Source organism: Hyla sarda, chromosome 2, assembly GCF_029499605.1.
Source record: "Hyla sarda isolate aHylSar1 chromosome 2, aHylSar1.hap1, whole genome shotgun sequence".
Classification (NCBI taxonomy): Eukaryota; Metazoa; Chordata; class Amphibia; order Anura; family Hylidae; genus Hyla; species Hyla sarda.
In genome coordinates, this window is record NC_079190.1 from 270,213,690 (window position 1) to 270,237,005 (window position 23,316).

The following is a 23,316-nucleotide window of genomic DNA, read 5'->3' on the forward strand; positions in this document are numbered from 1 at the left end:
CTTTCAAGAGACTAGCGGTTAAAGTGATAGAATCAGGGCCTCAGACAGAGGAGGCCAGTGTTTCCTCTACAGAATCTCCTGAGCCCTCGCCCCAGCTGCCTGTCCCTTCTCAGTCTGCCCCGCCAACACCTTCTTCTAGCCCTTGGACAGCTGACCTACAAGACATTAAACAGGACATTGAGCAGTTAGCCAAGGCCTTTAAAGAGATGGCTGTACGGCCAAATCCTTCTAGAACTGCAACACCACCACCTAAGAAACCTGACCCCTGCCCTACTGATCCACCTAATACCCCTCCTGTGAGACCACCTGGAGGTCAGAGACCTATCTGTAGTTATTGTAACAAGAATGGAAACTGGAAGAGCCAATGCTGGGCTTTAAACGGGCGTCCCCTGGGGTCGAGGACCGCACCCCAGAAATAGCTGCTGAAGGTCCAGAACCAACCAGTGACAAGAAAGGACTGTCTATGTATGTAGCTTCTTGTCCTTATGTACAGGTGATAGTTGAAGGTATCCGGTTACAAGCTCTGATAGATACGGTGTCTCAGGTGTCCACTATTCCGCAGATTTTTTTTATAAGTATTGGGGTCCAGAAAGGTTGTGTGAGCCTCAGGAAAGCAGAGCTTAGAGTAATTGCAGGGAACAGTAAACCAGTACCCAGGCATGGCTACTGGAAGCCCACGGTGAAGGTGGGAAAGCATGTGTTAGAAAGGCAGGGTGTGGGCAGGGTGTGATTGTCACCAATGTTAGGGATGAAGGGGCAGCTGATTTCATCTTAGGCATGAATATTATGAGGCACTGTTTTGATAATATTGTCTGTGCACTGCATGCATCTCTCCCTCACGTGTCACTTCCAGGCCGGAGAGCTGCCCAACACCACCTCAAAATTCTGCAAGCAGAACAGAAGTTTGTGAATCATCAAGGAGAAATCTGTCGATTGAGGATTCAGGATTAGTGTTGCTCGCGAATATTCGCAATTCGAATTTTATTCGCGAATATCGCATATTCGCGAATTCGCGAATATTCGCGAATATAGCGCTATATATTCGTAATTACGAATATTCTAATTTTTTTTCACAGTACACATCACAGTGATCATCCCTCTCTGCTTCCAGCTTATGTGGTGTAAGAAGGCTCTAATACTACTGTGTGAGACTGGTGTGCGAATTTTCGCATATGCGAAAATGTCCATATGCTAATTTTCGCATATGCAAATTTTCGCTTATGCTAATTTTTGTATATGCAAATTTTCACATATGTTAATTTTTGCACACGCGAATATTCGCATATACGAAAATAAAACGAGAATATTACGAATATGCGAATATTCGCGAATATGACGAATATTCGTCCATATATTCGCAAATATATTCGAATATGGCCTATGCCGCTCAACACTATCCAGGTAGTGTTGAGCGGCATAGGCCATATTCGAATTCGCGAATATTCGCGAATATATGGACGAATATTCGTCATATATTCGCGAATATTCGCATTTCCGTAATATGCCCGTTTTATTTTCGCATATGCGAATATTCGCGCATGCGAAAATTAGCATAAGAGAAAATTCGCATATGTGGAAATTAGCATATGTAAATGTTCGCATATGCGAATATTCGCGTCCCAGTCTCACACAGTAGTATTAGAGCCTTCTTTACACCACATAAGCTGGAAGCAGAGAGGGGTGATCACTGTGATGTGTACTGTGAAAAAAAAACAAAAAAAAAAGGAATATTCGTAATTACGAATATATAGTGCTATATTCGCGAATATTCGCGAATTTGCGATATTCGCGAATAAAATTCGCATTGCGAATATTCGTGAGCAACACTATATCCAGGATATACGTACCGTTAGTCTACAGCAACAGAAGGAGACAGTTATTTGGTGTCGTGCCCGACCCGTGGTGAAGAATCAAGATTATCAAGCGCTACTAGAACCAATCATATTGGAAGATTGTCCCTTGGTGTGAGCAGCTAGAAGCCTGGTAACAGTGTGTAATGGGAAAGTTCCGGTGAGACTCATTAATCACTCTCAAGTTGCTGTCCGACTACCCAAGTATACCCCTGTGGCTACACTGCACCATTTAGACACCAGAGATGTGGTCTCGAAGTCACAAGTACCAGAATCCTGACCAGAATCCTGCGGAACCTTGGTGGAGCCAACTACAAATAGGAGACGAAGATACCCCCAAAGAACAGGTGGAAGGAGTCATCCAGGTAGCTAAGAAATATCAAGAAGCTTTTAGCAAGTTCCCCACAGTTTTTGGCAGGTCCACAATGATAAAACATCGGATTCTCACTGGGGACAGTCCACCCATTAAAGAGAGGCATTCCCCTGTGGCTCCTGGAATGTATCAGACCGTAAAGAAGATGCTCGTGGAGATGAAAGAGGCTGATGTCATCCAAGAAAGTCAGAGTCCTTGGGCCACACCTTTGGTCCTGGTGGAGAAAAAAGATGGGACTATCCGCTTTTGCGTAGATTACCGGAAGTTGAATGGCATAACACATAAGGACGCCTACCCTCTTCCCCGTATTGAGGAATCCTTGACCGCACTGGGGTCTGCCGCCTACTTTTCCACACTGGAATTGACGAGCGGTTACTGGCAGGTGCCAATGGCGGAAGAAGATAGAGAAAAGACAGCGTTTGTGACCCCCATGGGACTCTTCGAGTTCAATAGTATGCTCTTTGAACTGTGAATTGCACCGGCTACTTTCCAACGCTTAATGGAATTATGTTTGGGACATCTTAACTTCCAGAGTGTTCTGCTGTATCTAGATGACGTCATCGTCTATTCCCGGCATATCAGGAACACCTGGACCACCTGAAAGAAGTTTTCCAGGTCCTTATCCAGCATGGGCTCAAGGTTAAACCCTCCAAATGTCACTTGCTAAAGCCCCAATTCCACTATCTGGGACATGTCGTCAGTGCTCAAGGAGTTCAGCCTGATCCGGACAAAGTAAGTGCTGTAAAGGAGTGGCCTACCCCCAGGACAGTGCGAGACATCCGAAGTTTCCTGGGATTTGCTGGTTATTTTCGACGCTTCATCTCCCACTTTGCTCAAATTGCTGGACCCTTAACCGAGTTACTGAGAGGGACTGCCCGGGACAATTATAATGGGAGGCTACCCATACAGTGGGCCGAAGAACAAGAAGATGTCTTCCGAGCCCTGAAGTACCTCCTCACGGAACCCCCCATTTTGGCGTATCCTGACTACAGCCTGCCATTCCGTTTATATACAGATGCGAGCTTTGAAGGTCTGGGAGCAGTTTTATCTCAGGTGCAAGATGGCAAAGAGAGGGTGATTGCCTACGCCAGCCGATATCTCCGAGCCGCCGAGAAGAATGACGCTAACTACAGCTCCTTCAAACTGGAGCTCCTGGCCCTGGTCTGGGCCATTACTGAGAAGTTTAAAGACTATCTGGCTGCTACTCCCTTCACGGTCTACACTGATAACAACCCCTTGGCCCATTTGAACACTGCTAAGTTGGGAGCTCTTGAACAGCGCTGGGCCTCTCGGTTGGCCAACTATGATTTCATCATCAAGTACCGCAGTGGGAAAATTAGCGTTAATGTGGACGTACTTTCTTGCATTGCCTCAGGAGAAGCACCTCCTTCTGAAGATGTGTGGGAAGATGTGGAGATGCCTCCCTTCTAACTAAGGTTCGTGAGCCAGAGTGCTCTAACTGCCCAGGAGGGTGACGGACCTGAATCTCCCAAAGTCCCTGAAGATTTATCCACATGGAAGACACTTCAGGATGAAAGCCGGGTTATCAGGGACCTCTTGGACTATTGCCTCCACAAGAAAGTGCCCACTCGGTTACACAAGAGACAAGGGGACTTTGAATTGAAACGGCTGTGGCGGCAGAGGAATCGCCTCTTTCGTTCCTGCACAAGGGGTTGGTCTACCGAAATTCTCTAGACCCAGTCTCCGGAGATCGCATACATCAGATCCTGGTTCCCAGAAGGGATGCAGCCATGGTCCTGCATGCCTATCATGACCAGTCCGGACATTTCGGGGTCGAGAAAACAGAAGCCACAGTCAGAAGAAGATTTTACTGGATAGGGATGCGGGGAGACGTCGAGAAGTGGTGTGCAATGTTATCAAAAATCCCTGAAGGGACGCAAGGGCCCCTTTACATCCCATCTGTACGGAGAGACCGAACCAGATTGTTGCCTTAGACCATGTGAAGTTGGCCCCCACTCGATCGGGCTACTGTCATGCTCTGACCATAGTGGATCATTACTTCAAATGGGTGATCGTGGTCCCTGTCAAGGACCTTAACGCTAAGACGGCTGCTCAGCTCTTCTATCGGCATTGGATCCAACCTCTGAGGAGTCCCGAATCCGTCCTTACGGATCGGGGAAGCGCCTTTGAAGCACAACTGTTCCAAGAACTTTGTCAGTTGCATGACTGCAAGAAGCTCCAGACGACGGCCTACCATCCCCAAGGTAATGGGCTCTGCGAGAGGATCAATCAAGTGTTCATTCAAATGCTCAGAGCTGCATCTGTCTCAAAACACGAAGAGTGGCCCCAGTTGTTGCCTGAACTTCTAGAAATTTACAACATCACCGTCCACTATTCTACAGGGTATACACCCTTCTTCCTAATGATGGGCCGACATGGCCAATTGCCAAAAGATCGGACCTTCGGGCTGCAGCCACCTTTCAACAATTCCCCTCAGGTTTCCCAAGGTTGGGTGTCAGAGCCTCAATGCAGAATTGAGGAGGCCAAAACCATTGTTGAGAAGAAAATAGGTGAAGTGCATGAACGCCAACAGAAGGAGTATAATCGGCATGCTTCGGCTCAGCCTTTATAGCTTGGAGATAGGGTGTGGCTCCGAAAGTTCCCTAGAACCCATAAGTTGGACTCACTGTGGGAAACGGAACCATATACCATCACTGCAGTCCCTTACCCTGAAACGGGTGTATACGAGATACAGAAAGAAGGGTTTGAGCCGCAGGTGGTCCACAGAAACCGAATAAAAGTGTGCCTGAAAGAAGACATTTTTGGCCCACCTCCTTCTATTCCTTCTACTCCACCTCCAGCAAAGCCAGTGAGAGAATACCTATCGGGAGAAGGAATTCACCCCACTATGGACGTTCCTTTGTTCCCATCTCAGCAGCCCACCATGTACTGGGGTATACCGTTTCCAGCTGCATCCAACCAGCCACCATTGGTTGCTCCGCCTAGTCAGATGCCAGTAGCCGTTCCACCCAGCCAGTTACCAATAACTGTTCCTCCTTTTCAACCCCCATTGGTTGCTACGCCAAGCATCAGTCCTACTCCTGTGGCTGCTCCAAGTCCTGATGCATCTTCTCCACCTGACTCCAGAGAACCCCCCAGTCCAACCGAAGATATTGCTTCTGTTTCCAGCCCTCCAGCTGGTCCCTCGGGGACTGAAGTTCTTGCAGAATCATCAAGTGAAGGAGTTCCTGCTGACTTGGAGGTGGTGTTGCGGCGGTCTCAAAGGACTACACAGGGCCAACTCCCCTTAAGATGTCAAGATTCACATTCAGTACCTGCACACATAGTACCTTTGATAACCCACTTCAATGCTCTACCTATAACTTTTCAGTACTCTAGACTACTCACTTAAATGTACTACCTCATTCTATTTCAGTACATACACCAAAAACAAAATGTATCTCACATTTAATCAAACACTTAGGAATTGTAGCCTATTGATATCCCAATTCCTGCCACTGTTAGGTACACTCATATTTCTCTTCTCTGTATTGCGTGTGTGAGATGCTCTACCTGGCCAGTAGGTGCTCTTGCGAGTATAGAATTAAACACGTAGTTCTAAAGGTAACCTAGGTAGGTTATTTTGAAGTGCACTAGGGGTAAGTAGCATGTAGACCCAAGCGGACAATCTTACTGTGACCTAGCTTCCGGCTAGCCAGTATACCTTTTGTGTACTAACAGGTAACTTATTGTTAGCAAAAAGAAAAATGTGTGAGATAATAAAAATGTCTAGTCAGCTTGAAGCTAAATGTATAGAGAGCTGTACTAATGTCTAGTTAGCCTCATAAAATGTGTAGAGAGCTAAAACAAAATGTCCTAGGAGCTAGCAACTAAATGTCAGAAAGCTGCCTAATTGTATAGTAAGCTTAGGATGTGTAGTAAGCTTAATTAAAATGTCTAAGAAGCTAGAAACTAAAGGTCTAGATAGATTCATACCAGATAGCTTCACAATTGTCCAGGAAGCCTGTATACTTGTCTAGTAGGATTACTAGTCTATAAATGTTTATAATGTCTAGAAAAATATCTAATAGGTTTAAAAGTACCTAATGTGTATAAAAAAGTCTTGTCAGGATATAAATTCTGTCTAGTTAGCCATCCTGGTCTAACTGCCCTAGTTCCTCTGCCTTAGGGGACAGGCGTCGGGGTCAATTTATTTTAAGTAAGGGGGTTTGTGGTATCCAGGTACCGGATTGCATCCATTACCTTGTGGTGAGGTCCCAAAGTCAGAGTCCCTAGGTACCGGTGGGGTCCTGTTATGCCGAGCGCTCCGGGTCCCCCTCCTCCTCCGGAGCGATCGCGGCGTCTTCTGCCCTGCAGCGCTCCGGTCAGCAGCGCTGACCGGAGACGCTGCTCTGTCGTGCCCGGTGGGGATGCGATCCACCTGGCGGGACGTGCCCGTCTGCGGATCGCATCCCGTTCCACTCACCTGTCCCGATCTCCTGCTGGGTCCCGGTGCGCGCGCCCCCGCTCTCTAGAGCGCGTGCGCGCCGGGGCTCTCAGATTTATAGGGCCAGCGCACCGCTAACTGGTGCCTGGCCCAATCACCTTAATTAGCTTCCATCTGCTCAATGTGTATTAAAGTCTGCTTCCCCTTACGTTTCCTGCCGGATCTTGTTGCCCTAGTGCCCTGAGAAAGCATTTTGTGTATCCCAAGCCTGTGTATCCAGACCCTTGCCGTTGCCCCAGACTACGACCCATTGCTGTCTGCCCTGACCTTCTGCTATGTCCGACCTTGCTCTTGCCTTGTCCCTGTGTACCGCGCCTGTCTCAGCTGTCAGTGGGGTTGAGTTGCTATCGGGTGGAACGACCTGGGGGTTACCTGCCGCTGCAAGTCCATCCCGCTTTGCGGCGGGCTCTGGTGAAAACCAGTAACCCCTTAGATTCCGTTCCCTTGGTACGACCCACGCCATCTCCTCATTGACACAGAGGATCCACCACCAGTGTCCTCTCCGCATACCAGTCCGGATCCTGACAGCTCCTCATCCATAGATAGCCCCTTGTCACCCCTGTCATAGTTAAAATTATTCAGATTTAATTTGTATATATGTATATAATGCATACTTACCTTGCTGTAGTGTCGCAGGACCTGTGGGTCATGTGATGCATTCCAATACTCTATGGTTTATGGTTCAAGGACCTTTGGAGGAAGTCACGTGATCGCTAACCATGCATTGTAACGGTGAGTGACAGCTGACTCGGACCAATCAAAAACGGCCCTGCCCCTGCAGGGAATCGGCAGCCATTAAGCGCTCTCTATCCTCGTGGGCTACTGATAGATGAGGATCTGCGCAGTTGTCGTCGGCAGTGACTAGGCCCAAGCCTTGCGGCAACGGCCATCTTACAGAACTGTGAGTTATTTCAATCCCTCTTAAGTCTGCAAGATCACCGGACCTAAACAGACCCCTAAATCCGGACGGATCTCTGCATCATCCCTAATTCTAATAACCTCTTTGATAAGCTAATGGTCCGTGGCATCTGTCAATCACTGCTGTACCACATAGAGACTGTATTGCTAAGATTGTTGCTGTTAATTGGATGTACTGCAAGTGCTTCAGTAAAGTTCATACAAGTTCAAGTTCATGTCTATTGTGGACCTTCATTCATTTGAGCACGCACCTATTGTTTTTGGGAAGGGTGGCGATAGGCCGAAGATTTACCTCAACGTATTAACCCACACCCTGGCGTCACGAGTGACAGGGGTTAAGTTAACCCCTCATCTACTGAAGCAACACCCCAACTATGCTACAACCCCCAAGGCCTACCACAGCAGCCTACCTTCCCGGGAGGTAGTGGAACCCTTGGTTCCTGGAGTCGGCGGCAGTAGCAGTCAATTAGTGCGGACTGTTGATGGGAAAATCAGCTACTTGCGGTGTGGCAGTTTTTCATCAGGCATCCGGAGGAGGAGAAGCGTGGCCAGGGTCCCAATGTTGGCACCACGGCCCTGCTTCAACATATGCTTTGCCACCATATAGCGGCCTGGGAGTACCGTGGCTCCGATGTAGTGGTCCAGCCTGCTGCATCACCCAATGGCACACCTTTCCCTCATTCAGCCAACCAAGGCTCCACCACCTCAGCCGAAGGGAGCTGTGTGTCAAACCCTCCTTCTGTCGCTCCAGAAGCTCCTGCTCCTCCTACTTTTAGTCAGCCATTCCGCCAACAATCCATTGGCGAAGCCATGTCCAAGAGACAACAGTATGCGCCAAATCATCCAACGGAGCAGAAGCTGAATGTGCTCCGGTCTAAGTTGCTGGTGTGTAGTCTCTCCCTTTTTCAAGTGGTGGACTCTGCACCTTTTAGAGAACTGATGGCTTGTGCCAAGCCGAGGTGGAGAGTGCCAAGCCATCATTTCTTTGCGAAGAAGGAAGTACCAGCCCTGCACAATTTTGTGGAAGAGAAGATGGGCCAGTCCTTTAGCCTTTCGGTGTGTACCAAAGTGCACGGCAGCACCGACGTCTGGAGCTGTAACTATGGTCAGGGACAATACATGTCCTTTACGGCTCACTGGGTGAATGTGGTTCTTGCACAGCCACAACCCCAACGTGGACAGGTAATGCCGCTTCCTCCTCCATGCTCTCAGTCCGTTGGTCCTGTGACAGTGTGCGACTCCACCTCCTCATCCTCCACTGTGTCCTCAGCCTCCACTGCCCAAACAAGTCTCAGTTGTCCTTCAGCCTACCATGTGTGCAGGGCACAGCAGTATCACGCTGTTCTCCACAAGGTTTGCCTTGGCAAATAGAGTCACACAGGGGAGGAACTGCTAAAAGTAATTCCTAAAGAAATCGGAGGATGGCTAACTCCAGGGAAACTGGAAATGGGAACCATGGTGACTGACAACGGGGCATGGGCAACTCAGAAACTTTTCCTCTGGACAGGTTTTGATAACTCTCCCTCATAGGGGGAGATTTATCAAAACCTGTGCAAAGGAAAAGTTGTCCAGTTGCCCATAGTAACCAATCAGATTGCTTCTTTCATTTTGCAGAGGCCTTGTGAAAAATGAAAGAAGCAATCTGATTTGTTGCTATGGGCAACTTAGCAGCTTTTCCAGGAAAGGAAAGTTTAAACCACAACACTGTAACACTCCCTCCCACCCCAGAACGCAAACCACCGCTCGGTCTCCCATACAATGTCCTGCCGAGACAGTCCTGCTTATCTTACACTTTTACATACCATGAGATCCCCATAGGTTTCAATAGGCAAAAAATCACAGAGTTAATGCACTAGCCCATTAGTTCCCTATAAAGATTAGGGAGTGCTCAATATGCGCTTATATGCCCATATGTGCAGTGATTTTCATATATCATATATATGTGCAGCGATTTCATATTGCATATATATATGCGCATAAATATAACAAATATGCAAATTTCACGAATATATGACGAATATTCGTCCATATAGTCGCGAAATATCGCAAATTCGAAAATGGCCTATGCCACTCATCACTATATCCTAATCCTAACAATGGGAAGGAAACTTTGCATGCACTTCAGTTACTCGTAGCATTGAAGTGAGTTATCAGAGGTACTATGTGTGCAGGTACTAAATGTGAGTCCTGGTACCTTACGGGTAGTTTTCCCTGTGTTGTCCTTTGAGACACCACCTCCGAATCATCAGAAGTTCCTTCACTTGGGGATTCTTCAAGAACTTCAGTCCCCGAGGGACCAGCTGGAATACTGTAAACAGAAGCAATATCTTTGGTTGGACTGGGGGGGTTCTCTGAAGACAGGTGGAGTAGGGGCATCAAGACCTGGAGCAGTCACAGGAGCAGGACTGATATTTGGGGTAGCAACCAATGGTGGTTGACAGGGAGCAACAGCTATTGGCAACTGGCTAGAACTGCTACCGGCGGCGGCTGGCTGGAGCTGGAAACGGTATACCCCAATACATGGTAGGCTGCTGAGATGGGAACAATGGAACGTCCATAGTGGGATGGATCCCTTCTCCTGGCACGTATTCTCTCACTGGCCTTGTTGGAGGTGGAGTAGCAGTAGCAGGAGTAGAAGGAGATGGGCCAAGCGTATCTTCTTTAAGGCACACTTTTCTCCTATTCCTGTGGCTCAAACCCGTCTTTCTGTATCTCGTACACATCTGTTTCGGGATAAGGGACTGCAGTAATGGTGTAGGGTTCCGTTTCCCACAATGGGTCCAATTTATGGGTTCTAGGGAATTTTCGGAGCCACACTTCATCTCCAAGCTGTAAGGGCTGAGCCAAAGCATGTTGATTATAATTTTTCTGCTGGCGCTCATGAACTTCACCCATTTTCTACTCAACAATGTCTTTGGCTTCCTCAATTCTGCATTGATGCTCTGACACCCAACCTTGGGAAACCTGAGGGGAATTGTTGAAAGGTGCCTGCAGCCCAAAGGTTCGATCCTTTGGCAATTGGCCGTGTCGGCCCATCATCAGGAAAAAGGGCATATACCTCGTAGAGCAGTGGACAGTGTTGTTGTAAATTTCTAGGAGTTCAGGCAACAGCTGAGGCCACTCTTCATGCTTTGAAACAGAGGCAGCTCTGAGCATTTGGATGAACACTTGATTGATCCTCTCGCAGAGCCCATTCCCTTGGGGATGGTAGGCCGTTGTCCGGAGTTTCTTGCAATCATGCAACCGGCACGCAACCGGCAAAAATCTCCTTCTGACGGTGACCTCTGTCTTATGTACCCCGAAGTGTCCGGATTGATCATGATAGGCGTTCAGTACCATGGCTTCATCTCTTCTGGGAACCACAATCTGGTGTATGCGGTCTCCGGAGACTGGGTCCAGGGAATTTCGGTAGACCAGCCACTTGTGTAGGAACAGGCGATTCCTCTGCCGCCATAGCTGCTTCAATTCGAAGTCCCCTTGTGCCTTGCGCACCCGAGTGGGCACTTTCTTGTGGAGGCAATAGTCTAGGAGGTCCCCAATAACCCGGCTTTCATCCTGAAGGGTCTTACAGGTAGACAGATCTTAAGGGACTTTGGGAGATTCAGGTCCGTCACCCGCCTGGGCAGTTAGAGCACTCTGGCTCACGAACCTTTGGTAGAAGGGAGGCATTTCCACATCTTCCCACACATCTTCAGCAGGAGGTGCTTCTCCCGGGGCCATGCGAGAAAGTACATTCGCATTAACATTGGTTTTTCCGCTGCGATACTTAATGTTGAAACCATAGTTGGCCAACCGAAAGGCACAACGCTGTTCAAGAGCTCCCAACTTAGCAGTGTTCAAATGGGCCAAGGGGTTGTTATCAGTGTAGACCGTGAAGGGGGCAACAGCCAGATAGTCCTTAAACTTCTCAGTAATGGCCCAGACCAGGGCCAGGAGCTACAGTTTAAAGGAGCTATAGTTGGCATCATTCTTCTCAGCACCTCTGAGATGTCGGCTGGCATAGGCAATCACCCTCTTGTTGCCATCTTGCACCTGAGATAAGACTGCCCCCAGACCTTCGAAGCTAGCGTCTGTGTATAACCGGAACGGCAGGCTGTAGTCAGGATACGCCAAAATGGGGGGTTCCATGAGGAGGTACTTCAGGGCTCGAAAGGCATCTTCTTGTTCTTCAGCCCACTGTATGGGGAGCCTCCCATTATAATTATCCGGGGCAATCCCTCTCAGTAACTCGGTTAATGGTCCAGCAATTTGAGAAAAATGGGGGATGAAGCTTTGGTAATAACCAGCAAATTCCAGGAAACTTGGGACGTCTCGCACCGTCTTGGGCGTAGGCCACTCTTTCACAGCACTCAATTTGTCTGGATCTGGCTGGACTCCTTGAGCACTGATGACATGTCCCAGATAGTGTACTTGTGGCTTTAGCAGGTGACATTTGGAAGGTTTAAAGGGGTATTCCAGGCAAAACTTTTTTACATATCAACTGGCTCCGGAAAGTTAAACAGATTTGTAAATTACTTCTATTAAAAAATCTTAATCCTTCCAATAGTTATTAGCTTCTGAAGTTTTCTGTCTAACTGCTCAATGATGATGTCACGTCCCGGGAGCTGTGCATGATGGGAGAATATCCCCATAGGAACTGCACAGCTCCCGGGACGTGAGTCATCAGAGAGCAGTTAGACAGAAAACAACAACTCAACTTCAAAAGCTAATAGCTATTGGAAGGATTAAGATTTTTTAATAGAAGTAATTTACAAATCTGTTTAACTTTCCGGAGCCAGTTGATATATATATATATATATATATATATATATATATATATATATATATATATATATATATATAAAAGTTTTGGCCTGGAATACCCCTTTAACCTTGAGTCCATGTTGGATAAGGAATTGGAAAACTTCTTTCAGGTGATCCAGGTGTTCCTGATATGTTCAGGAATAGACAATGACGTCATCTAAATATAACAGAACACTCTGGAAGTTAAGATGCCCCAAGCATCGCTCCATGAGGCGTTGGAAAGTAGCTGGTGCATTGCACAGTCCAAAGGGCATACTTTTGAACTCGAAGAGACCCATAGGGGTCACATATGCGGTCTTCTCTCTATCCTCTTCCGCCATCGGCACCTGCCAGTTACCGCTTGTCAGGTCCAGTGTGGAAAAGTAGGCGGTCGACCCCAATGCAGTCAAGGATTCTTCGATGCGGGGGAGAGGATAGGCATCCTTATGAGTTATGCTATTCAACTTCCGGTAATCAACGCAAAAGCTGATAGTTCCATCTTTTTTTCTTCACCAGGACCAAAGGTGCAGCCCAAGGACTCTGGCTTTCCTGGATGACATCGGCCTCTTTCATCTCCACGAGCATTTTCTTTATGGTCTGGTACATCCCAGGAGCCACAGGGCGATGTCTCTCCTTCATGGGTGGATTGTTCCCAGTGAGAATCCTATGTTTAATCATGGTGGTCCTGCCAAAGTCCGTGGGAAACTTGCTGAAAGCTTCCTGATATCTCTTAGCTACCTGGATGACTCCTTCCACCTGTTCTTTGGGGGTATCTTCACCTCCTATTTGCAGTTGACTCCACCAAGATTCCGCAGGATTCTGGTCAGGTCCTCGTTGAGCCACTTGTGACTTCGAGACCACATCTCTGACATTTAAATGGTGCAGGGTAGCCACCGGGGTATACTTGGGTAGTTGGAAAACAACTTGAGAGAGGTAAATAAGTCTCACCGGAACCTTCCCATTACATACTGTTACCAGGCTTCAAGCGGCTTGGACCAGGGGGCAATCTTCCAGTAGAAGGGCTTCCAAGAGCGCTTGATAATCTTGGTTTTTCCCCCCGGGTCGGGCACGACACCAAATAACTGTCTCCGTCTGTGGCTGTAGACTAACGGCTCGTATATCTTGAATCCTTACTCAACAGATTTCTCCTTGATGATTCACGAACTTCTGTTCTGCTTGGAGGATTTTGAGGTGGTGTTGGGCAGGTCGCCGGCCTGGGGGTGACAAGTGAGGGAGAGATGCATGCAGTGCACAGACAATATTATCAAAACAGTGCCTCATAATGTTCATGCCTAAGAGGAAATCAGCTGCCCCTTCATCCCTAACATTGGTGACAATCACACCCTGCCTTTCTAACACATGCTTTCCCACCTTCACCGTGAGCTCCCAGTAGCCATGCCTGGGTACTGATTTCCCATTCCCTGCAATTACTCTAAACTCTGCTTCCTGAGGTTCACACAAACTTTCTGGGCCCCAAAACTTATAGAAAACCCCCTGCGGAATAGCAGACACCTGAGACCCTGTATCTATCAGAACTTGTAACCGGATACCTTCAACGATCACCTGTACATAAGGACAAGAAGCTACATACATCGACAGTCCCTTCTTGTCGCTGGTTGATTCTGGACCTTCAGCCGCTACTCCTGGGGTGCGGTCCTCGACCCCAGGGGACGCCCGTTTAACCCCTTAAGGACCGGGGGGTTTTCCGTTTTTGCATTTTCGTTTTTTGCTCCTTGCCTTTAAAAAATCATAACTCTTTCAGCTTTGCACCTAAAAATCCATATTTGATGGCTTATTTTTTTGCGCCACCAATTCTACTTTGTAATTACGTCAGTCATTTTTCCCAAAAATCTACGGTGAAACGGAAAAAAAAATCATTGTGCGACAAAATTGAAAAAAAAAACGCCGTTTTGTAACTTTTGGGGGCTTCCGTTTCTACGTAGTAAATTTCTCGGTAAAAATGACACCTTATCTTTATTCTATAGGTCCATACGGTTAAAATGATACCCTACCTATATAGGTTTGATTTTGTCGGACTTCTGGAGAAAATCATAACTACATGCAGGAAAATTAATACGTTTAAAATTGTCATCTTCTGACCCCTATAACTTTTTTATTTTTCCGTGTATGGGGCGGTATGAGAGCTAATTTTTTGCGACGTGATCTGAAGTTTTTAACGGTACCATTTCTGCATTGATAGGACTTATTGATCGCTTTTTATTCATTTTTAAATGATATATAAAGTGACCAAAAATGCACTATTTTGGACTTTGGAATTTTTTTGCGCGCACGCCATTGACCGAGCGGTTTAATTAATGATATATTTTTATAATTCGGACATTTCCGCACGCGGTGATACCATATATGTTTATTTTCATTTTTATTTACACTGTGTTTTTTTTTTATTGGAAAAGGGGGGAGGAGTTAAATGATCTTTATTCACATTTTTTTTCCACTTTTTTTTTTGCAGTGTTATAGGTCCCATAGGGACCTATAACACTGCACACACTTATCTCCTATGCTGATCACTGGTTTCTCATAAGAAACCAGTGATCAACGAATCTGCCGCATGACTGCTCATGCCTGGATCTCAGGCACTGAGCAGTCATTCGGCGAACGGACAGCGAGGAGGCAGGTAGGGGACCTCCCGCTGTCCTGTCAGCTGTTCGGGATGCCGCGATTAGCCGCGGCTATCCCGAACAGCCCGACTGAGCTAGCCGGCCACTTTCACTTTCACTTTTAGCCGCTCAGCTCTGAGCGCGCGGCTAAAGGGTTAATAGCGCGCGGCGCCGCGATCGGTGCTGCGCGCTATTAGAGGCGGGTCCCGGCTTCACTATGACGCCGGGCCCGCAGTGATATGACGCGGGGTTACTGTGTAACCCCACGTTATATCGGGAGAGCAGGACCAAGGACGTACCGGTACGTCCTTGGTCCTTAAGGGGTTAAAGCCCAACATTGGCTGTTCCAGTGTCCATTCTTGTTACAATAACTACAGACAGGTCTCTAACTCCCGGGTGGTCTCACAGGAGGGGTACTAGGTGGATCAGCAGGGCGGGGGTCAGCTTTCTTAGGTGGTGGTGTTGCAGATCTAGAAGGATTTTGCCATACAGCCATTTCTTTAAAGGCCTTGGCTAACTGCTCAATGTCCTGTTTGATGTCTTGTAGGTCAGCTGTCCAAGGCTAGAAGAAGGTGTTGGCGGGGCAGACTGAGAAGGGACAGGCGGCTTGAGCAAGGGCCCCGGAGTTTCTGTAGCGGGAACACTAGCCTCGTCTATCTGAGGTCCTGACTCTATCACTTTAACCGCTAGTCTCTTAAAAGCTGGGAAGGCCATGTCGGGATTTTGCACGGGCAGCATCCTAAGTTGGGCCTTGTCCCATTTGTTTAGTGCCCCTTCTATAAAACGGTCCATCAGTACTCGATTGCCCTGATCGGGCGTGATGCCGTCCAACTTCCGTACCGCCTCTAATGCGCTCTGTAAAGCTACTGCATATGCTCTGAGAGTCTCACCTGGCTTCTGACGCCGTTCATATAATCTAAGGCGTACCTCCGATGGGGAGTGAGATTCAAACACTTGAGAAAGTCCTTCAAAAATTTGTCCCACTGTAGCTTTATCAGCCGCTGGCCAGGTGCAAAGTTCCTCCAAGGCGGGTCCCTGAAGCTGTCCCAGAAGCAGCTGTATCTGTTGATGACGGGATAATGCATAAAATCCAAAGAGGCTGTAGAATTTTTCTTTAAAGTCTCTTAATGTAAAAGGGTCACCATTGTAGGTGGGAAGCAGAGGATTCCCCAAGAAGACAGGCGCAGCAACAGGAGCTCCCAACACATAGGGAGAGACTGGAGGTGGACTTGCTGGGTCCTGCTCCGCCTGTGCTGGAGGTCTTGCTGGAATCACAGGTAGGGCACATCTTTGTGAGCTAGAAGGTGTAGGTGAAGACGGCAACACCCTTCTGACTTACGGTGGATACCCCATTGGTGGGGTTACTGGAGCATCACCCCCTTGCTGTTCAGATGGGGACTGTGGCGCTGCAGGTTCTGACATTTCTGTATTTGGCATGCTGGCCCTTTAAATAGATATTGAATTCCCAGGTCCAAAAGAGATACACAGTTGTTCTCTAATCTGGAACTTGAGAGCGTAGATTTCAAATTTGAGAGCGGTGACTTGAAACTCAACAGCTTTTACTTGAAATTTGAGTGTGTTGATCGGTAGCCAAAGTGACTCTATATAGTTCCGTACTGTTCCGGCTCCTTACAGCTTCCAACCCTTTGTCGCACTCTGAGCCTTTTCCCACGCTTAACTATCTCTCTTTGCTGGTTTCCTGCACTTGACTCCAACAAAATGGCTGCCGTGGCACAGAGGGCTTCGGCGGGCGGGGTCTCTGGATCACGTGCGCAGGGAGGCCCCGCGCTAACTTCGGTTCTTCTTTTCACAGCTTGTAGTTCCGCTGTGCTGTTTGCCTCCCCCTTACTTTACATGCACACTTCTTCCACACAGCACCGTGTGCGCAACCCCTTACTCCGGAGTATAAGTCACAGTACATGAATAAAGTTAGTTTTCTGGGGGGAAGTACACTTTCACTGGTGGCGACTGTAGTAGGCACACACCCGAATCCTGTTCGTGCGACGCCAAAAAGGCTTTGTGGTAGGCCTCTGGGGTAGGGGTAGTATTGTTAGGGTATTGCTTCAGTATATCAGGGGTTAAGGTTAACCCTATAGTTTGTGACGCCAGGCTGTGGGCTAGTATGCTGAGGTAATTCGCCGGCCTTTCGCCGCCCTTCCCAGTAACGATAGGTGCATGCAAATAATGACTGAAGGTCCACAAGGTAGTTGAACTTGAACTTGGATAAACTTTACTTAAAGGCTTGCGATACATCCAATGAATATTAACAGTCTCTTTAACACAGTCTCCATACACTTCAGTGACTGACAGTTGTTGCGGACCTTGACTGTTGATATAAGTCTCTAAATTTAGGGTATTTTGCGAAGATCCATCCGGATTTAGGGGATAGATATGGTCCGGTGATCTTGCAAAGTGTTAGGGATTGATTACACTCACAGATTTAGAAGATATCATCCGTCGCCGCAAGGCTCGGGCCTAAACTCACTGATGACAGCAGCGCAGATCCTTCCTTGTCAACAGCCCAGGAACAAGAGATAGAGCAATGGCCGCCACTCCCTTATATGAGCAGGGGCAGGGCTGTTTTAATTGGTCCGAGTAACTGTCACTCACCGTTACAGGGAGTGATGGTTCAAATACGTCACAGGGACCTCCAAAGGTCCTTAAGCAAAAACCATAGAGTTTACCTGATCACTTGACCCGCAGGTCCTGCTACGCTCCGTACAGGTAATTAACCATTTATATACATTTGTACAATTATATTTATATAAATCCTAAGTAAACTGTTAGATAACTAATATCTAGATGACAGGTGACAAGGGGTGGACTAGATAAGAAGGACCCCAATGTCCTAGGGACTCTGGCTATGGGGACCTTTATCCAGGTACCGTATAGGATGCGGTACCGGGACACCACACGTACGTCTAAGCATCTTGGTAGTTAAGGACCAAGGACGTAAGCGTACGTCCATGGGAATTTCTGCTGACTGCTGATATCGATGAGCAGTCACCCCGCGCATATGCTTAGGGGAGTCATCAGACCCCCCATGTCGGTGATCGGCGCAAATCGCAAGTGAATTCACACTTACGATTTGCGCGATTCCGGGTCATTACGGGTCTATGGTGACCCGGTGACCCGGAATATAAGGGGGATTGCGGTTGTCCAAGACACGCACGATCCCCCTGAAGGGATAGGAGTGAGGTGGCAGGGGTGCCACCCCTCCTATCTCTGCTATTAGTGGTCTAGACGCGACCACCAATAGCAGATCGGGGGCGGGGGGGTTAACTTTCGTTTTCCCCATTCTGCCCACCCACAATAGGCGCGGCGCGGAAACCGACAGGGACCGGCACCGGAGTCCACTTACTCTGAGGCTGCGAGGCTGCGGGCGACGATCGGTGCTGGATATCGGCGAGCGGCAATGACTTTCAGCAGGCTCCCTGGATCCGACGGTAGCCGGTAAGTTGCCTAGCAACATCTGGAGGGCTACAGTCCGAGACCACTATATAGTGCTCTCTATACTGTAGCACTCCAGATGTTGTAAAACTACAACTCCCAGCATGCCCAGACAGCTGTTTGGGCATGCTGGGATTTGTAGTTTTGCAACAGCTGGAGGGCTACAGTTTGAAACCACTATACGGTAGTCTCTGAACTATATCCCTCCAGATCTTACAAAACTACAACTCCTAGCATGCCCACACAACTGTTTGCTGTCTGGGCATGCTGGGATTTGTAGTTTTGCAACATCTGGAGGGCCACAGTTTGCAGTGGTCTCTATACTGTAGCTCTCCAGATGTTGCAAAACTGCAAATCCCAGCATGCTGGGAGTTGTAGTTGTGATCGCTCCATCTGTTGTATAACTACATCTCCCAGCATGCCCTTCGGCGATCAGTACATGCTGGGAGTTGTAGTTTTGCAACAGCTGGAGGCACACTGGTTGGAAAATATTGAAAATATATATGAGTTAGATAACAGAACCTAACTGAAGGTTTTCCAACCAGTGTGCCTCCAGCTGTTGCAAAATTACAACTCCCAGCATGCTTGGTCTGTCAGTACATGCTGGGAGTTGTAGTTTTGAAACTGCTGGAGGTTTGCCCCCCCCCATGTGAATGTACAGGGTTGAGGTGTTGCCTTCCCGCACACGGGATCCATGAACTCTGCCCACCGAAGCCTGCGGTGCGGCGGCGGCCATCTTGCCGGAGTACAAATTCGGGGACATACGAGTCGGAGCTTCATTTAAAGGGCCAACGCACTCAATAGAAGAATGTCAGAGCCTGCAATGCCATCACCGCCACCTGACCAACGGGACGTGGTACTTCTGGGACCCCGCCAATGAGGCCCCACCGCAAGTTAGAAGGATGCTGCCACCCACACCGATGCTGCCTGACCTACAACGACGGGGCCTTCCTGCGACACCAACGGCAAGACCCTCACCTCGAGCAAGTCCCGATCCACCTAGTTCACCCCCAGCTGCTCCCTACATGTTGGGAGCCCCTGTTGCTGCACCTGTTCTTCTGGGAAACCCCGTTCTTCCCACTTACAACAGGGATCACTTCACGCTGAGAGATTTTAAGGAAAAGATTTACAGCCTCGGGTTTTATGCACTCCCTCCTCATCAACAGGTACAGTTGCTTCTAGGACAGCTCCAGGGACCTGCCTTATAGGAACTCCGCATCTGGCCAGTGGCTGACAAGGCCACAGTGGGACAGATCTTCGAGGGGCTCTATCAAGTGTTTGAATCCCATTCCCCCTCTGAGGTACATCTCAGACTGTATGAGCGACGTCAGAAGCCAGGTGAGACTCTCTGGGCCTATGTGGTAGCCCTGCAGAATGCGTTAGAAGTGGTGAAGAAGTTGGATGGCATCACACCCGATCAGGGCAATAGAGTCGTGATGGACCGGTTTATAGAGGGGGCACAAAATAAGTGGGACAAGGCCCAACTTAGGATGCTAGCGGTGCAAAATCCTGATATGGACTTCCCAGCTTTTAAAAGACTAGCAGTCAAAGTTATTGAGTCTGGGCCCAAGGTAGAGGAAACTAGTGTCCCGTTGCAGAACCCCAGGTGGCCTTGCCCCAATCCTCCGCCCGTTTGCAGCCTTTCCCTGCAACCCCTTCCCCTGGTCCATGGACCGCTGATTTGCAAGACATAAAACAGGACATTGAACAATTAGCCAAAGCTTTCAAGGAAATGACAAGCCGGTTAAACTCCCCTAGGCCTGCTCCTCTCCCACCTAAGAAACCTGACCCCCGCCCTGCCAATCCACCTGACACCCCTCCTGTGAGGCCACCTGGCAATCAGAGGTCTGTCTGCAGCCATTGTGGTAAGACTGGACACTGGAAGAGTCAATGTTGGGCTTTAATCGGGCATCCCCTGGGGTCGAGAATCGCACCCCAAGAGTAACCGCAGAAGGTCCAGAAACAACCAGCACCAAGAAGGGACTGTCTATGTATATTGCTCCTTGCCCTTATGTACAGGTGATAGTAGAGGGGGTCAAACTGAAGGCCTTAATAGATACTGGTTCGCAAGTGTCCACGATTCCACAAGGGGTTTTCTACAGGTATTGGGGCCTGAAAGGTTATGTGAGCCTAGGGAGACAGAATTTAGTGTGATTGCAGGGAACGGGAAACCAGTACCCAGGCATGGCTTCTGGGAGCCCACAGTACAGGTGGGAGAGCACATTTTAAAGGAGCAGGGTGTGATTGTTACTAGTGTTAATGATGAGAGTGTAGCGGAATTCATATTAGGCATGAACATTATGAGGCACTATTTTGATGACATTGTTAATTCACTTCATGCATCTCTCCCTCACATGTCACCACCAGGCCGGCGAGCCGCGCAACATCACCTCCAGATACTTCAAGCTGAGAAAAAGTTTGTGAATAGTTAAGGAGAGATCTGTCGGGTGAGAATCAAAGACATGCGGGCTGTTGTCCTGCAGCCACAGACAGAGACAGTTATCTGGTGTCGCGCCCGACCTGGGGTGAAGAATCAGGATTATCAGGCACTCTTGGAACCTTCTTTGTTGGAAGGAAGGATTGTCCGGCACCAGGTGTGCTCTAAAAAATTGCTTTTATTCATGCCATAGCAAGGAAACAGACATCACAGGACTGTGGTAATCTGACGCGTTTCGCTCTCTCTTGAGCTTAAACGTAGACTACGTAGACTACTGCCTACGTTTAAGCTCAAGAGAGAGTGAAACGCGTCAGATTACCACAGTCCTGTGATGTCTGTTTCCTTGCTATGGCATGAATAAAAGCAATTTTTTAGAGCACACCTGGTGCCGGACAATCCTTCCTTCTATACGCTGTTGAAGCCGGGGCGGGACCGGCGGGTCCGTGACAGCACAGGTGTGTCGGAGATTCGGCTCCGGAGGTGAGCGGACACCACTGCATTTGGACGCCTTCTTTGTTGGAGGACTACCCACTGGTGTGAGCGGCTAGGAGTCTGCTGACAGTAAGAAATGGGAGATTTCCGGTGAGACTTGTTAATCTCTCTGAAGTTGCTGCGAGGCTACCTAAGTATGCCCCGGTGGCCCAGCTGAACCACTTGGACTCCAAGGACGTGGTCTCGAAGATGCAGGTTGCCCGACAAGGAACGGACAAGGACCCTATGGAACCCTGGTGGACACAATTACAAATTGGGGATGGAGAAACCCCCGAGGAGCAAGTGCAAGGGATCTTCGAGTAGCCAGACAGTACCAGGAAGCCTTCAGCAAGTTTCCCACTGACTTTGGCTGTACCACGATGATCCAGCATTGGATCCTCAATAGCGGCAGTCGCCCCATCAAAGAGAGGCACCACCCAGTGGCACCTGGAATGTATCAGACCATAAAGAAAATGTTGGAAGAAATTAAGGAGGCTGATGTGATTCAGGAGAGCCAAAGTCCTTGGGCAGCTCCTCTAGTTCTTGTGAAGAAGAAAGATGGAACTATCCATTTTTGTGTGGACTACAGGAAGTTAAACAACATTACCCACAAGGATGCCTATTCTCTTCACAGGATTGAAGAATCTCTGACTGTGTTGGGATCTGCAGCCTATTTCTCTACGCTAGACTTGACCAGTGGGTACTGGCAAGTACCAATGGCTGAGGAAGATAAGGAGAAGACGCCATTTGTGACACCAATGGGACTCTTCGAGTTCCAAAGCATGCCCTTCGGGCTGTGTAATGCACCCGCCACTTTTCAACGCCTAATAGAACGATGTCTGGGACACCTCAACTTCCAAAGAGTCCTCCTGTACTTGGATGATGTCATTGTTTATTCACGAATGTATCAGGAACATTTGGACCACCTTAAAAGAAGTTTTCCAGGTCCTCATACAGCACGGATTAAAGGTCAAGCCTTCCAAGTGTCATCTATTGAAACTACAAGTGCACTATCTGGGACATGTCGTAAGTGCCGAAGGTGTCCAACCTGATCCGGATAAAATAAGGATTGGCTTACACCCAAGACAGTGCGGGATGTCCGGGCTTTTCTAGGATTTGCCGGCTACTACCGACATTTCATCCCACACTTTGCACAAATTGCCGGGCCCCTGACTGCATTATTGAGAGGTACTGCTAAAGAAAATTATAACGGGAGGCTCCCAATACAGTGGGCTGAAGATCAAGAAACTGCTTTCCGAGCCTTGAAGTATCTTCTTACAGAACCCCCTATCTTGGCATATCCTGACTACGGTCTACCGTTCCGCTTATATGCCGACGCCAGTTTCGAAGGTCTGGGAGCCATCCTATCGCAGATACAGGATGGTAAAGAGAGGGTAATAGCCTACGCTAGCCGACATCTTCGAGGCGCAGAGAGGAACGAGGCCAACTACAGCTCTTTTAAATTAGAGCTCCTGGCCCTGGTCTGGGCCATTAATGAAAAATTCAAGGATTACCTGGCCGCCACTCCCTTCACAGTCTATGAGGACAACAACCCCTTGGCCCACCTGAATACTGCTAAGTTGGGGGCTATTGAGCAACGCTGGGCCTCCCGGTTGGCCAAATACAACTTTAACATTAAGTACTGCAGTGGGAAATCCAATGTTAATGCCAATGCTCTCTCCCGTATGGCCCCAGGTGAAGCACCCTCTGCGGAGGATGGATGAGAAGATGTGGAGATGCCACCCTTCTACCAACGGTTCGTGAGTCAGAATGCTCTAACTGCCCAAGAAGGTGACGAGCCTGGACCTCCCAAAGTTCCTGAAGATCTGTATACGTGGAAGACTCTTCAGGATGAGAGTCGAGTCATAGGGGACCTCTTGGACTACTGCCTCCACAAGAAGATACCTACTCGACTCCACAAACAGCACAGAGATTTTGAGTTGAAGCGT

General features: G+C 48.4%; 1 pseudogene; it reads left to right on the top strand.

Moving 5' to 3' along the window:
* Positions 1-2,275: 2,275 nt before the first annotated feature.
* LOC130357437 (uncharacterized) lies at positions 2,276-23,091 on the top strand (annotated as a pseudogene).
* The last annotated feature ends 225 nt before the right edge of the window (positions 23,092-23,316 follow it).